Raw genomic sequence first — 16,219 nt, forward strand, 5'->3', positions numbered from 1 at the left:
TCCAACATTGAATGTAGGCACAACCTGTTGTTCTTTGTGAATAACCTGGAACGACCAGAGTAGAGTCATTTGATGACTTATTACGAGGATAGGTCAGAAGTTCTACCAGTCCTAACGCTATTCCAACGTTGAATGTAGGCACAACAGTTTTTTCAATTGTTGTTTCAACTAGTAATCTAAGTGATCCATGTGTTACATTACCCAACTTTTTGTCAAGGGATTTTATGAAAGGTGGCCTAAAGGTTGTTCAAGATACATTAATGGAAAAATTCAATGGATTGAAGAGATTGCTGAAGGGAAAGCAACCAGCTGTTGAAGAAGAAAGTCATGCTTTGCTGCCACCACCTCAACCACAACAAGAACAAAACCTTTCAGTGGATCACCTGAAGTCCATGCTATATGTTAAAATGATTTATGAACCTAACAGGGACTTGGTGGATGTAGACTTGGTTGGTATGCTTAGACAATTATTTGAAGAATCTGAAGCCCTTAAAGCATCAAAGTTTCACAATTTCTAAATTGTTGTTGTTTCAAGCTTGTCAAAGCTTGGTTCGACAATTGCTTCTTCATCCCAGAGTATCTTAAACCTTCAGAACTCAATAGATTTTTTGTTAGAAAGAGTTTCAATTCTTGAAACTACTTGCCGAGCTTAAGCCACTTCTCTCAAACGAAAACATGATGACCAGGATGATCCTGATCACCATGAGGGGGAGATCAAAAGGCAAAAATTGTTGAGTCTTTGATAGATCAAGGGGTAGACATGGAAGATAGTGAAGATTCTGATGAGCATAATTCCAATCATTCTGGTGAAAGGGTAACTGGCATGGAAATGGCAGTATTTGAAACCCCAGAGATCGAGCTGATGGTTAAAAAGACGGAGGTTTCCATTGCAGAAACAAGGAGGTTGTTAGACCCAATAACTCATATCAGTAAAAGTAATGAAAAACACAACAAGTGTGAAAGAGCAGAAGGCCGATGGAAGACTCTCAAGCAAAAAGTCTAAGTGCCCAATACAACCAGAGGTGCGATGAACGTCCATAGGTGCGATGAACTGCGCATCTCCATAACCCCTCTGGTTACCAACACTTAGAGTTTTCCACAACAGTTCAACCAGAGGTACTCTATGAAGAAGATCACAAGACTCGGTTGAACACATCCTTATTGAAGACAGCTGGAGATGGGAAATAGACAGCTGGATTCTCCATTCCTTACTTTGTTTTATTTAGTTTCCATAATTCTAGATTGCTTTCTTTCATAAAGAGATATGTGATATATCTTCCATAGATAGCAATCTCCATATTTAGATTACTAGTATAAATAGGATTTATCATTCTTGTAATCGGTTACGCTTTTCCACCAATCATTTGAATAAAAGTGAATCATTCGGCACTCAAATCTTATTATTGATTATAATCTTTGTGTTCATGAGTGTTCTTCACTTTTACCATTTACACGATATATTTAGGTTTTTCATAACTTGAATATTCTTGTTATTGAGAGATCTGGAATCAACAGAGATTACTAGGTTTGTCAGCAAATGTTGGGTATAATGATGTTTTTACTGATGAAGTTGGTGGAGTTCAGGATTTTAATGTTGAGTCAGAAGGAGAAGTTGATAATTTAGAGGAGTTGCTATTTGACTTTGAAGCAGATATGAATGATGATGAATCAAGCTTTCCATTTCAATTCGATCCGAAAGTAGAACCTAAACCAATTTTTGATGAACCACTAAGTACTCCTAGTACATCTTTTGTGCCTCAAACTTTCAAATGTTCAATCTTCAAAAAGGTATGTGCTTATCGCTAAGAAGCTTGAAACTCCAGGGTGGGATAGAGCTAAAATAAGATAACCTTATCTTGAAGACATGTACGCCGACATATTTGTTCGTCATGTGAAATCTTTAAGTGCTGATAAAGTCTTAGGTACTAGTAAAGAAACCATTGAATATCATAAAGAGTATAAGTACTTCCTTAAATCCAAATGCCAACCCATTAACTTTGTGCGAACAAAGCACCAAATTGTCTTTGATAAAGAAGGTGGAATACAGAAGACTTGTAAGAGTTCGGTATCCAGTTTTCTATGTTACAAGGGAATATGGTAAGGAATGGTACTTTAATGAAGCTTATTTTCCAAATCTGTACTTGGAAGACGATGTATCATGATATCTAAAACCAGAGTGTTAGATTGGAAGGAATCTTCAGAGGATTAGAAGCTATCAAAAGGTTTCTCAAGGGTTAGAGAAAACTGTCTTCTATTATAGAAGTTTAGGCGGGTTATGAAAGTAATCAAAAGCATGTTAATCTGAAAAAGCCAAATCAAGACATAGAAGACATTGATGGTTATCATTTGTACATGATTCTTGAAGATCCAGAGTTAGGTGTGATATATGAAAACTCTGAGAGTGCCAAAAAGTTTATGAGGTTCAGTGAACTCAAAAAGTACAGTGATGGAACAACCAAAATTATCAGGAAGTAGCTTGAATTAAAAAAGCACAAGATGATAAGCGTCAGGGTCAAACAGGTTGAATTTAAGAGAAAGGTTCTTACTTCTTAAAGCTCTGGAGTTGTTTGATGCGAAGATTAAGTACAGGAATGCTATAAGAAGGTTTGAGACGCATTTGGGTTTTAGACGTTTGATATTTTTAATATCTAGAGCTTGAATCCAAAGGGGGAGAATGTTGGGTTCAATGTTTTGTGATTTATTGTTGTATTCAAGATTTATATTTCTTTTGTAATTTTCCTTGGATAAATAGGTTTGTTTCTTTGTTTTTATAATATACTTTAAACTTTGAAGAGAATCTCTGTGTTACATGAAATTGTACCTATTGTTGAAGCTAATAGAAAATCCATTGAAGAACTCTCTCTACATTTTTCTATTATCTGCCATTGATGATCTTGTAATTGTTCTTGGAGTTTATGATTGATTTATTAACATGTGGAACATCCTATAAGTTATACATTGAAAGTAAAGAAAAGAAAATAAAGTTTACAAGACATAAAGAACGTCTAAACTAAGTCGCTGAATTTGATATAATCAGGTACATCTTCTCCGAGCTTTTTGCAACTCAACATCTCCTTTATGATCTTGTGTTCCATCACCTCTCCATATATATCATTGTTAAGCCGAGTCCTAAGATACTTCAAATGGTCTATCGGACAGAGGTGAAATTCGAATACTTGCTGGAACCTGTATTCACTATCATAGTCGATAAAAATGAGTCCAAACTCAGGCTTCACGTGCACAGTGTTGGGTATGTAGGGACCCTTTGCTGGCAGTGTCAGGTTCATCTTTGAGAGATCCGGCTTCTTTCGATCCTTCTAGATCTCATCCGAGGAGAATATGTCTGATGTTCATTCCTATGGGATGGTCCATCTTCAATATCTGAAAGGTGTTTTCTTCTTGTGAGAGGATTCTCTAGCAAAGGAGGGACTTCAACGATCTTGGACACCTTCTTGAATAATTCGTTTAGGATGTATTCAATCACTGGGTTATGCATTGATTTTGATCGCTAAATAACCTGTAAGAAGGGTACTTGGTGACAGCATCTTGGTTCTCTCTGAAGATGATCAAAGAAATGAGGAGTACACCATCCTTCATCTGTACGTTGATGGTGACGTTTGAGATCTTGTGGGGATTTATTCTTTTCTTGATCCTTTCATTGCACCACTTCAGGTCTCAGTCTTTCAATGTCAGCTCCCTTTGATGTTTTCGTTCAGCTTGTGATAGCAACTGAGCTTGAGCTTTGAATGGATCCTTCTTCTTGAGATTCCTTTTCGCCAGAGTTTGGACAGCTAGAGACTTGGTCAGCTTTAGACTGTCCTTCATCTGCTGACATTGAATGCTCAACTCTTCTTCGGCTTTCAGGGCTTCTTCTTGTTCAATATCAGTGAGGAAGTGTAACTCACCACAACCAGAGGTACGAAGAGGTATTTTTACTCTAATTTAGTCGAGCTGACTTCTCGGGTGAATCATCCTTTGGTCGTTATTAGCTCCAAATGTTGGAATATCAGTTATCCTTTCATCTGGAGGACCACAAGGGATTGTTGGTGCAGTGAGTAGAAGAAAAGAAGGTTCAGATTCTGGAGAAAAGGGCACGAACCTAGAGCACTGAGCTACCTTCATTGGGTCGATTTCCTTGAAGAGGATGTCAAGATTCCCTTTTTCAGCGACTTCTTTGTTTTTAGAGGAGTGCTGGTTCCTTGAGGTTCTCTCCCTCTAGGAAGTTGGTTCCCTAAAAGAGACACCCTTCTGAGTCGGTCTTGGATGGTACTGGATGGTGAAGTCATCATTATCATCGTATTCATCATCGTCGTCATATCCAAGGTCTGGTCCAGCGTCAAGGATCTGAGGTTCTTCATCCTCATCGTTCTCTTCATCATCTTCTTCATCACCAGCATTTTGCAATGCAGAGGTGGAGGGAAGATCTTCATGAGTAGCCAAAGTTATCACGGAATCATCATCATCCTCAGCTTCAACGTCATAGGTTGTGATTGCATCCTCAGCGGTAGGGATAGCATCTGCACGTGGAAAAACAGCAAGAGCTTCATTAGCAGCTGCAGCATCACTAGCGTTCATAAAATAAATTTCATTATTGTCTTTCTCCCCCTCTTTGTAATTATCAAGACATGAGGTGAGATCATCAAGACGCAAGGAGATGTCTTCAATGTATTGCTCTAAGTTGGAGAGAGCCTCATCTTGCATGAGGTTGAAATCGGCCACCTACTCCAAGTGCTGACTGTTAGGCTCAGTGAATGCAGGTTTAGGGACCGGGGCCAGTTGACGCAAAAGCTAGAAGATTTGATGAAACAACTCACCATGCCTGGTGAGTTGAGCCTGGACTTTTTCGACTTTGCTGGAAAGAGTAGCGACCGTCTCCGTGTTGGCTCGGACTTTGGCTTGCACCTTTGTCATCATATCTTTTACTTCACATACCTCAGCTTTGACGATAGAGAGGTTGTGAGTAAGGTCTTCCTTCACGGGCATTGCCTTGTGAACCTCGTATATCTTATCAAGGACAGTAGCCACAGCGGGAAGAAGAAGTTTTACATCCTCAGCCATGTCATAGATGTCAGTCTCTATAGATGTGGGTTCAGCTCCAGAAGGACCTATAAAAGAAGGAGAAAACTTGGGGGAAAGGAAAGGTTATTTCACTATATTTCTGACCAGGAATAGGGCCTATGATAAGAATATTTTTTTGATTGGGGCGATAGCTCTGATAAGATAGATTTCCCATCTTTTCTTTTATCTCGGGGGAAATACGATCGGAAGGGGCCAATTCAAAATCCTCTGGTAAAATAAGAACAACCCCTATATTCAAACCCCCTTTTTTATCATCAGCAAGAACTTGTTTCGGTATAAGAAGGCTCAAAGTGAGTAGAAAAGAAAAGGTAAGGGAAGAGAGTACTTAAGGTCAATAGTGTCATCTAAAGGATTGACACTAGTGTTTCCACATGTGTCTTTCTATGGAGAGGCAACAAGTATTTGAGGCACCTTGGGAGGAGCGACCTCAGGTCCTGTGATGGGTGCTTCACCACCAATGGGGACAGCCACTGATGGATCATCAGCACGAATGATAAAGACCAAGGGAGAGGGAGAAGAAAGAATGGTTGATATAGACTGTGGGTGTTCAGTAGTGGCAGTGTTGATATTCACACCTTCAGTGATTTAGGTTACTGAAGTGGTTGGGAGAGTGGCCATGTGTACGACAGTGTCTGAAGAGAGCACTAATGAGTTTGGGATGGATAAAGAGAGTGCCTCGGGGATAAGGCTATCTTCAATAGCTGAGACCTGTTGAGAGGTCCCCGCTAGGGATGTGGTTTGCCCCTTTTTGGCTTCCTTGGCCTTCATTGAAGGACCAAGATTGGCTTGAGACTGTGTCCTCTTAAAGGATAAGATGGTGGTGGTTGGGATAGACTGAGGAGGGTTTGTCCCAATTATAACCGCCATTGAAAGAGAAGAAGTAGAAGAAGAAGCAGGAAGGGAAGAGGAGCAATTTGCAATCTCCATCATTGGAGCAAAGAGGCCAATGTCTGTCGGCTTAGACTTATGGTCCAGAATCCTAGACCCAAGCCGACAGATCTACGCATTACCTTCAGACGGGTAGTTGTTGTCGAAGATCTTTGAAAGGATACCACTGAGGAAACGGGTGTATAACACCACCTTCTCATGTTGGCGCTTGTTTAGCTTCAGCACCGAGTCGTCGAATATTAACTGAGCGTAGTTGACCTTCAGCTGCCTGATCACTGAGAATCCAATATTGAAGGTGATGTGTAAAGCCTGGTCCTTGCCACCTATCTTCCCGCCCATGCACTCTATGAAGTGCGAGAATAGATATCACATGCGATTCTTCTCTATTTTCATCAGTGACTTGTTGGGCTCACCGAAATCCTTCTTCATTGGCCAGTTGTAGCCCATGTCATCCAAAGTCTTGATTATGAAGTTAGTGTCTGGCTCGTTTGTGTATGGCAATGTCCTTAGGAGATGGAGGGCAGCTCTGACGGTTGGGACGCCAAAACTCACAGTCGTCTAGTTGAAGGTGAAAGAGATATTTTCAACCGAGTTCCCAACCTTGTCTCTTTGTTCTTTGGGTTTAGCAGTGAACCAGAACCGTTGTAGGAATTCCTTGACCATGATTGGCTTGAAGGAGAGGGCATGTCCTAGCATAGATTTCTTGAGGAACCTGGCTACGTCTACGAACTGAGGCTTGTTTACAGGTATCTCGAGCAAACCAACATGGTTGTTTGGCTTGAAGGAGGTTTCGTTCATTGAGAAGTTGACGTTCTTAGCGGCTGTTTTTGTAAAAAGAAAGTAAGAAGTAACAAAGAATTTTTTAGAGAGGCACTATATGGAAATTTTTTGAAAGAAAACTTCTTTTGAAAAATCCAGAAAGAGTTTAGGATTTTTCAAGTAGATTAGGTTTTTAGAAACTTAGGTTAAGATCAAGAATAAGAATGATTATTTAACCTGTTTGTTTGTATTTAAGAGAAGGAAGAAAGTTCTTAATATCAAATAATGTTTCGAAGAAGAAGAACAACCAAATAAAAAAAATTACCAACCTCTTTTGTTTATTAAGAGAAGAAAATGGTTATAAAGTTATGGAAGTTCTTGAGAGTTCTTGCTTGGACAAAGTCTTGAGAGAAAAAGTTCTTGAGAGTTTTTGTAAGCGAAAAGAGAAATATGAGAGGGTATCTCATGTATTTATAAGTAGGATGAGAGAGAAAGAAGAGAGAAAGAAGAGAGAGAGAAAAACGACTATTTGAAAAGATGTGCAATGACAAAAAACTTTGCACATCATCATCTTGTGACTGGATAGAATACTAATGGGTCGCTTGTGTTAGAAGGACGCACGTGTATCGACATCTATTTAAATAAAAAGATTAATGATGTCATAACAATATGACCGTTCATTGTCATTTTCTTTTAAAAGACCACTGAATAAGAAAAGAGTTCAGTGATGGTTTAACATTCTTTGAAAACAAAGAATCACTGAATAAGAAATTTTAGTGATAGTTTTAAGTTAAGAAAAGAATAACATATCTTAGAACAAAGATACATTAGCTGAAAGATTTCAGTGATAGAGAAAGATAGAATCATTTCACCTTTAAAACATTTTAGCCACTGAATAGAAAAGATTCAACGATAATTTTGTTATAATAAAAGACAAGTAAATATATTTTAGATATATACTTACTTAAAGAGTTCAGTGATAGATGGAAACACTGAAACATTTCTTTTAAAACATTTTGTTCACAGAATATGAAAAGATTCAGTGATGGTTTTAAGATTTTAGAAAAGAAAATGAGTATACATACCTTAGAGAAAAAGATACATTACTTAAGAGTTCAGTGATAAAATAAGAATACTGAATCATTTCACTTATATATCACTGAGTTTTTCCTAGAGCTAAAAGAATTAATCCTCAGAGTTCAGCATTCCGAGTTTGCTAATTAAGATGTTATATCTTGTTTGTAAAAAGGTTAGGGAGCAGATCCTCAGTGGATATGAAGTTCAATATTACCATTCATAACATGATCTTTGATAAAATGATATATGATCTCAATATGTTTGGTCTTGGAGTAAAGAATAGGGTTGTTTGCAATTGCAATGATACTGGTGTTATCACAATAGATAGGGATCTTTGAGAGCTGAACATCATAGTCACTGAGCTAGTTTTTCATCCATAGGATTTGAGCACAACAGCTTCCAGCGGCAACATTTTCAACCTCAGCAGTTGATGTGGACATTGAGTTTTGCTTTTTACTTGTCTAGCTCACCAATGTTCCACCTAGAAGCTGACAGCTTCCAATGGTGCTTTTCCTATCAATTTTTCAACCTACAAAATCATTATCTGCATAACCACTTAGGTCGAAACCTGAGTTCCCTTTAGATATCTGAATATGCGTTTTACGGCAATCAGATGCAATTCCTTAGGTTCAAATTGATATTGTGCACATAAACAAGTAGAGTACATAATATCATGTCGGCAAGCTGTGAGATACAGGAGGGAGCCTATCATTCCTATATAAACAATAACATTTACAGGCTTTCCATTTGGATCCTTGTTTAGCGAGAGAGAAGGAGCCATTGGAGTCTTCATAGATGAACTGTTGGTTAAGTCAAATTTCTTCAACATATCCCTAACATACTTATTTTTATTGATAAAGAAAACTTTATATGATTGTTTGATCTGAAGACCTAGAAAGTAAGTCAGTTCTCCCATCATGCTCATTTAATATTCTTTCTTCATGCGTTCAGCGAAACGAAAACACAAAGAGGGATTTGTGGAACCAAATATAATATCATTGACATAAATTTGGACTGGAATAATATGACCTTTGACTTTTCTAAGAAATAGGGTCAAGTCAATCTTTCCATGGATAAATTTCTCAGAGATGAGAAATGAGGTGTCTGTTTTAAACCATAAAGAGTTTTATCCAATCTATAGACATGATTTGGATATTTGGGGTCAAGAAACCCTGAAGGTTGTTCAACATAAACTTTCTCCTGAAGTTTTCCATTCAGAAAAGCATTCATCACTTCCATTTGGTAGACTTTAAAGTCTCTATGGGCAGCAAAATCTAGAGAGAGTCGAATAGCTTCGAGTCTAGCCACTGGTGTGACGGTTTCATCATAATCGATTCCTTCTTATTTCCTATATCCTTGATTAACAAGACGAGACTTGTTTTGGGTTACAAGTCCTTATTCATCTAACTTATTAGATAAACCCATTTCGTACCTATCATAGTTTTGTCAGATGGACGCGGGACAAGGTACCGGATTTGGTTCCTATCAAACTCAATGAGTTCTTCTTGCATAGCAATGAGCCAGCTTGGGTCAATCATAGCCTCATTGATTTTCTTAGGCTCAACTAGAGAAAGGAAGTTGACAAAGATACAAATATTAGCTACATCACAACGTGTCTGAATACCTGCACTTGGATCACCAAGAATTTGTTGGATTGGATGGTCTTTCATCCATCGCTGAGCTAGTTGAAGATGATCTTCTGAGATTGGGAGCTCAAGCATAGAATATGAGGCATCAATAACAGGTTCTTCAACAATAGGTTGGAATGCTAAAGGAGTCTCAAAGAGCGATTCAACAACTGATAGAGGTTCAATGACTGAAGGAGAATCAGCGACTGAAGGGTCAGTATTTGAAGTAGAAGGGGGTAAGGGGCTATTTGTTTCCATCTTAATGGTGACATTAAGAGGGAGCCTCTTAATCGGTCAGAGGTTAGGACCGTTTGGAAAGAAAAAAAAACCCTCTTAACTGTTACATATGGCTCTTAACCATTTTGAAGGTAATACTCCACTCAACCAWTCAGGGGCTGTTTTTTTCCATCTTTGCCCTCTTCTCACGCATCCCCTGGTCGCTTCCATTCTTCTTCCCCCTTCCATTCCCGATCACTGCACAGCCCATCATCTTTAATCGGAGCGCCGACAAGGCGCAGTCCTTCCACTTCGTCGATTCCCGATCGCTTCCAGGGCCGTCGTTCCTTTCCTCCAAGGCCCGTCCTTCCATCTTCGTCGGTTCCCGTCCTCTATCTTTGTCGTCGGTCCGCTTCTGTCAGGTATGTCTCGCCGTCTCGCTGGTCGTTAGTCGGTTTAAGTCGCCGGTCGCCGGTTTATTGATTGCTACCACTTTTTGTTTAGCAATCTTCTGTTTAGATGCAACTATTTTTCTTATATATTGCTATAGATCTGTTTAGATGCAACTATTTAGATGGGGTTTTTTGAAGATTGCTATTGTTAAAAACTATTATGTTGGAATTTGGATTGTTATGTTATTGTTTATTCATGAATTTGAAAAATTATGTTTGGTTGGACTAATATGAAATCTTGTTTCGAACTAATAATGTTACGTTTATTTGGATTAATATGAAATATGTAGTTATTTTTGTAAAATTATTGTTTCATTMAGATATCAGCCAAACAGCTTTATTTCATTCAGTACTAAATCATTCARAGRGTTAAAATGGTAATTTTACYRYCATTCAGAGAACAGTTACCAAACAACATTATTTCATTCAACACTTAACCATTCTGACCCTCTTAACCATTCTGACCTCTTAACTATTCTGCACTAAATCATTCAGCAACTGCCAAACAGCCCCTAAGTGATCAATGGGAATGTCAGAAATCCTTGAAGAGGATTCAGCTTCGTTACTAGTCACATCTGGAACAATAAATGGATCATCGTCAACTTCTGGGAGGTCAGCGTTTGGTTTTATTGCTAAAGGAAGCTTGAAATTGTCATAGTGAGATATCATCATGTTATCTAACTATTCATCATCTTCAGAGATGGGTTTAGAATTAGCTGATTCAAACTCATCAAAGGTGACATGAATAGATTCCTCTATTGTCCGTCGTCTTTTGTTGAATACTTCGGAGGCTTTGGACACTGAAAAATATTCAAGAAAGATTCCTTCATCAGCTTTGCGATCAAACTTTCCAAGTTGGTCTATGTTGTTTAGAATATAAAAAGTACAACCAAAGATACGAAGAAAGCTGAGAGAAGGCTTTCTGCTATGGAAGAGTTCATAAGTTGTCTTCTTGAATCTCTTGATGATCAACGATCAGTTCTGAGTAAAATAGGCAATGCTGACAGTTTTAGCCCAAAATTGAGTAGGGAGACGAGATTCACTGAGCATTCATCTAGCAGCTTTAATGATAATTCGTTTTCTTCTTTTAGCGACCCCGTCTTGTTGTGGAGTTCTCATAGCTGAGAAGTTGTGTGAGATTCCCTTGTTCACAAAGAAGTCATCAATGGTACTGTTTTTAAATTCAGTGCCATGATCAGTCCTGATAGACCGTACTCTGATGTTCTTCAGTACTTCTATGCGTTTGACAACGAGATGATTTCTTCAGGTGCATCACTCTTAGATCTGAGAAGGAAGACACAAGTGTACCTGGAATACTTGTCAACAATAACGAGTATATATTTCTTTCCAGCTATAGATTGCACGTTGATTGGACCAAATAAATCCATGTGTAATAGCTGAAGCGGAGAATTCACTGAAGAGACTTGCTTAGATTTGAAGCTTGCCTTTATTTTGCTTTTCCTTTTCGCATTCTAATAAAATAGATTCCATTGCAAAACACTGATAAGGAAGGCCAGTGACAAGATCCTTCCGAGACAACTCATTCAACGTTTTGAAGTTGAGATGAGAAAGTTGTTTGTCCCATAGCCAGTTGAAATCTGAAGAGGCTTTAGAGAGAAAACAGTTGTTCTTAGTGAAAGGAGAATCCATGTTGATGACATACACGTTCTCTAGATGAGAACCTACAAGAGCAAGGTTTCCATCTTTGTCATAGACATAACATGAGTTCTTAAGAAATTTCACTGGGAAATCTTTATCACATAGCTGACTGATGCTGAGAAGATTGTGCTTCAGTCCTTCAACATATGAAACATGTCTTAAGGTGGTTGCACCGTTGGTTAATATACCAAAGAGCTTGGTATATACTTTTCTGTTTCCTCCAAAGGTCACGGAATGGCTTCTTTCCTCTTTGTAATCAGTGAGCAGGGATTTATCTCCGGACATGTGTCTTGAACATCCACTATCAAGATACCAGGTGCCTGACTTCCTGCAAAAGAAAATAGATTAAGATTGCTTTGTTACCCATTTCTCAATGGGTCCTACGGAGTTAGAGGTGACATCCATTGACGCTGAAGACTCAGGGTCAGCAAGTGTATTTACTGAGCCTGAAGAAAAGTCTTTAGTGGACTTCTTCACCTTAGTCGTTTTCACAACTTTGGTGGCTGATTTCACCTTGGCTAATTTTCAGCCTTAGCTACTTTCTTTAACTTATTTGGCAGACCATATTTGGTAGTTGAAGGACACTTACTGGCAATATGTGAAGTTTTACCACATTGACAACACTTCCTGAAGCTGAAAGATGCTTTAGGGCTAGAAGGGCCAGGGAGAACAAAAGAGGAATAAGCTCCATGAATTTCTTTCTCATTTGTTCGAGGAGGAATAGTTGAGGGTTTGGATACCTTGGGTGAAAGATTCACTTTAATATTTGGCTTAGATCTCTGAGATGGTTCAGAGACCTTGGTCCCTGAGGAAGAAGGTTTACAAGTTGAAGGAATAGATATGGGTCTATTTGACTTGTTGGCCTTCTTGGAAAGAGGAGCGCTGACAATGGCTTTACCTTTGTCTTTGCGTCCTAAACTCGAGGGAGTTCCTTCAAAAGGAGTCTCAATGGAAGAGTACTGAGAGGAAGAGGTGTCAAGAATGGAAGAGACAAAAGTACCAAAATTTAGCATGGACTTGTCAATGACACTTTCTTCCTGATCATAGGAAAATCCTAGACCACTCTTTATCTTGGCATGGATCTGAGCATTGATGATCTCAGAGGCCTTGATAAAGGCTTTGCACCACCCTTCAGTGGTAGCCTTCTCAGCCTCGAGTTCAGCAATAGCTTGCTCACGCTCAACGATAGCTTGCTCGCATTCGATGTTTATGGTCTGGTTTACAATGACCTGATCCTTAAGATTTTCCTCAATCTTGGTCAGCTCTTTGATCTTTGAATGACATTTCTCTAATAGTTCTAGAAGATCAAGATTAAGCTTTTCAGCTTTGGACTTGCCATTCAGGGCATTGTAAAGTTCAACCATTAGTGTATCTAGTGTAGATAGCCTATCAGAAGAAGAAGAAGAGAGTTCATTCAGGTAACATACCTGAGCAGAGGTTGTTGACGAGGGATCACTGAAGGTTGATGTCTCTGATGGTTCATGTTTGACATCCTTGGCTATTAAACAGAGGTAGGCCATGTCTTCCTCGTTGGAGGATGATTCTTCAGAAAAATCAGCCCAGTCATGCTCTTCAGTGACAAGACCTTTGCCTTTACGCTGAATATTTTTCATTTCCTTGTAATTCTCTTTCAGTTTCAGGTACTTGTCCTTTTTCAGGCCTGAAGGAGGATGAGAGGTTGGAAGATGGTGTCGCAATTTTCATCGACCTACATTCACTTGCAAAGTGACCTTTGTGTTGACAATTGTAGCAGTTCGCTGAAGCCTTATCAATGGGGTTTGACTTTGGCTTTTTAGTTAAGATCGGAGAAGGAGATCTGCTGTAGTAGTTTTTTTCTATCAAACCTCCTGAAAAGGGTCAGCGACTCATCAAACTCTAAAAGATCAGCGTCTGACAAGCCCTCAGAGTTAAAAAAAATCTAACTCAGTGATAGACATAGAGGAAATAGAAGAAGTAGAAGGAATAGAAGAAATAGAAGGGTCAGCTGAAGGGCAATCATAGATCAAAGCTAATCCCTGGAGTCTTTAAGAAGATTCTTCTTCAACTGACGGGATTGCTCATGACTAAGCAGTACCCAATAAAGAGAGTTGAGAGAAAGGGAGCATACGTCCTTGAACAGCTTGAGATACATGGTATACTGATCCCATGCTTCTAGCAAACATTCAAGGAATTTGGTAGTGTCTCAGAGTTGGAATATTTTCTTCCAATTGTCCTCAAACTAATAACAAGACAATTAAATCGTTGATGTACTTCATACAAAGATTCAGCTTTTTCACAAAGAAAACTTTCATGTTGTCTTACAACATTTTGAGCACAGGTATGTGGTGTTTGCACCTATTAGGATCATGTGATAGGGTCTATGTAAGCGGTTACCGATAATAGTCAATACTTGTACTTAAATTACAAGGTAAGATTTAGTTTTGTTAAATTGACATCCTATGCAACATATCTATCCGGTAAGATCCTACTGGGTAAGCATTGTCACTCTCACTTACCAGGTAACACTCTCAGTCCTTGTTATTTCTCTTACAGTGTAAGATTCTCAATCCTTCTCATATTTACTCGATAAGGTAAAGTGTTGGTCCTAGTCGGATCTAGAAGAGTTTATAGGTAAAAGTTTGTACAAGGGGGGGATGAATACAAATACAATAACTTTCACTTTTAAAAATTATATATTGATAAACAAAATCAATACAAATTTTACAGATTGTTTGCGGAAAAGATAGGATACATAAATTATCTAAACAATCTAAGATACACACAAAATTACAAATAGCGATAATAAAATATTTGCTACAAGAAAATAAGTTTAGAATAAATGTGTTATTCACTTGTTAAAGTTGGGTCTTTCTCTTTAGACAAATAGTAGAGAAAGAAGTAACTTCTTGGATAAGTTCTTAGTGAGAAAGATGATAACCGAGAGGAAAACCACTCAGCTATTTATACTCATTGCATTAAATTCAATTCCGAAGCAAGAATAGAATATAGAATTTCAAATAACTGTTAAATATTATAGAACATAACAATTAATCTAGCGATATAGAATTTCAATTTTTTATCGCAATGAAATATTAGAGGAAAGCTTGTCATTTGCTACAGTATATAGTCCTTTTGGTTGTATATGAGCAGTTCTCTTTCATAAAATAGGTAAGCTGTTTAGATTCAAAGGATTGGCTTCGTACTGTACTATACTTAGAAAGGTATGGGTTTGTTCTTTGTGTGTACAGGACAATACAAAAAACAATCTTTCTTGACAAGATTTCTTTGATCGCTGAACACTAGAATGACGCTGAACGGTCTCATCAGTGCGCAAACTTCACACATTTATAGACGAACTTGTTATCACTGAACACCACTTCAGATCATGAACTTGTTGTTCCCTAATCTTATGTTTCTATCTTCGACATCACCTGAAGAATCCGTGGTGTGAGTTTTGTCTTCTTGAAGTATATTGGTCTCTTAATGAATTACAATACATGTTCAGCGATCACTGAACAGACTTAGTGAAGATCGCTGAAACTAAATAACAGAAATAATACACTTCGATAGATAAAAGGATCGTCATCAAATCAATGAGAGAGAAAGGATCAACGTAAAGTGGCCCGGTAAGCTTTTCGTAAACAACCCTTTAATATGATGTGGAAAGCATGCACATCTGCTACTTGCTATTAAGAATTCGTGCAATTTACCGATTGCATTTGAGATACACTCTTTTATTGTTTGCTTGGTCACTTTCTTGTTCGTACTTTTTTGTTCATAGATTTTACATATTATCTCACCCTTATCTTGTTTTTTTTACCTTAACCATGTCTGACGTTTTGGTTGATTGTCATTTGTTGGTGGCTAACATAGTAAAGATGAAATCCTCACTAACGCAAGAAGACAACTCCACTTATATTTGATGCCATGAAGAGCTATATATTATGTGTGGTGAGTGGCAAATCGAAGATTTGGTGCCAAGAGTAGTTGTATCTTCGGTGCATTGCTTCAAAGTTTTGACTTCTTCCTAAGTCTCAAACCCTAAATTTCTGAAGCAAAGTGCTTGATCACAAATCTTTTTATGTTCTTGAAATAGGTTCGCAATTAAGTTTTGTTTTTGATCTTCTTAAACCTATTGGTCCCATGTGTACACATACTGATACATACAAAAGTAGCTACAAACTTTTTGCTCGCATAATTACATGACTTGAATATCACAAAATCACAAATTAAAAACATATCAGCTTCCCAAAAGTCCACAGATGTAAAGCAATAACAATTTCCTTCACATATTTCCCTTCCTTTTACCTTCCACATGTGCCCGACCTGTAATTCATATTTTTTAATAACAAAAAAAGGGTTAGACTGTATGATCTAGTGAGTAATCCCCTTGATTGTAACTACAGGGTAAAAATCACCAAAACACTTTCGGAAATCCAGTCTTCGAAAAGACAATATGTAAATAACATTTATTGAATCAAA

This window comes from Cynara cardunculus (genome assembly GCF_001531365.2).
Source record: "Cynara cardunculus var. scolymus isolate 2C chromosome LG 5, CcrdV1, whole genome shotgun sequence".
NCBI classification, from domain to species: Eukaryota; Viridiplantae; Streptophyta; class Magnoliopsida; order Asterales; family Asteraceae; genus Cynara; species Cynara cardunculus.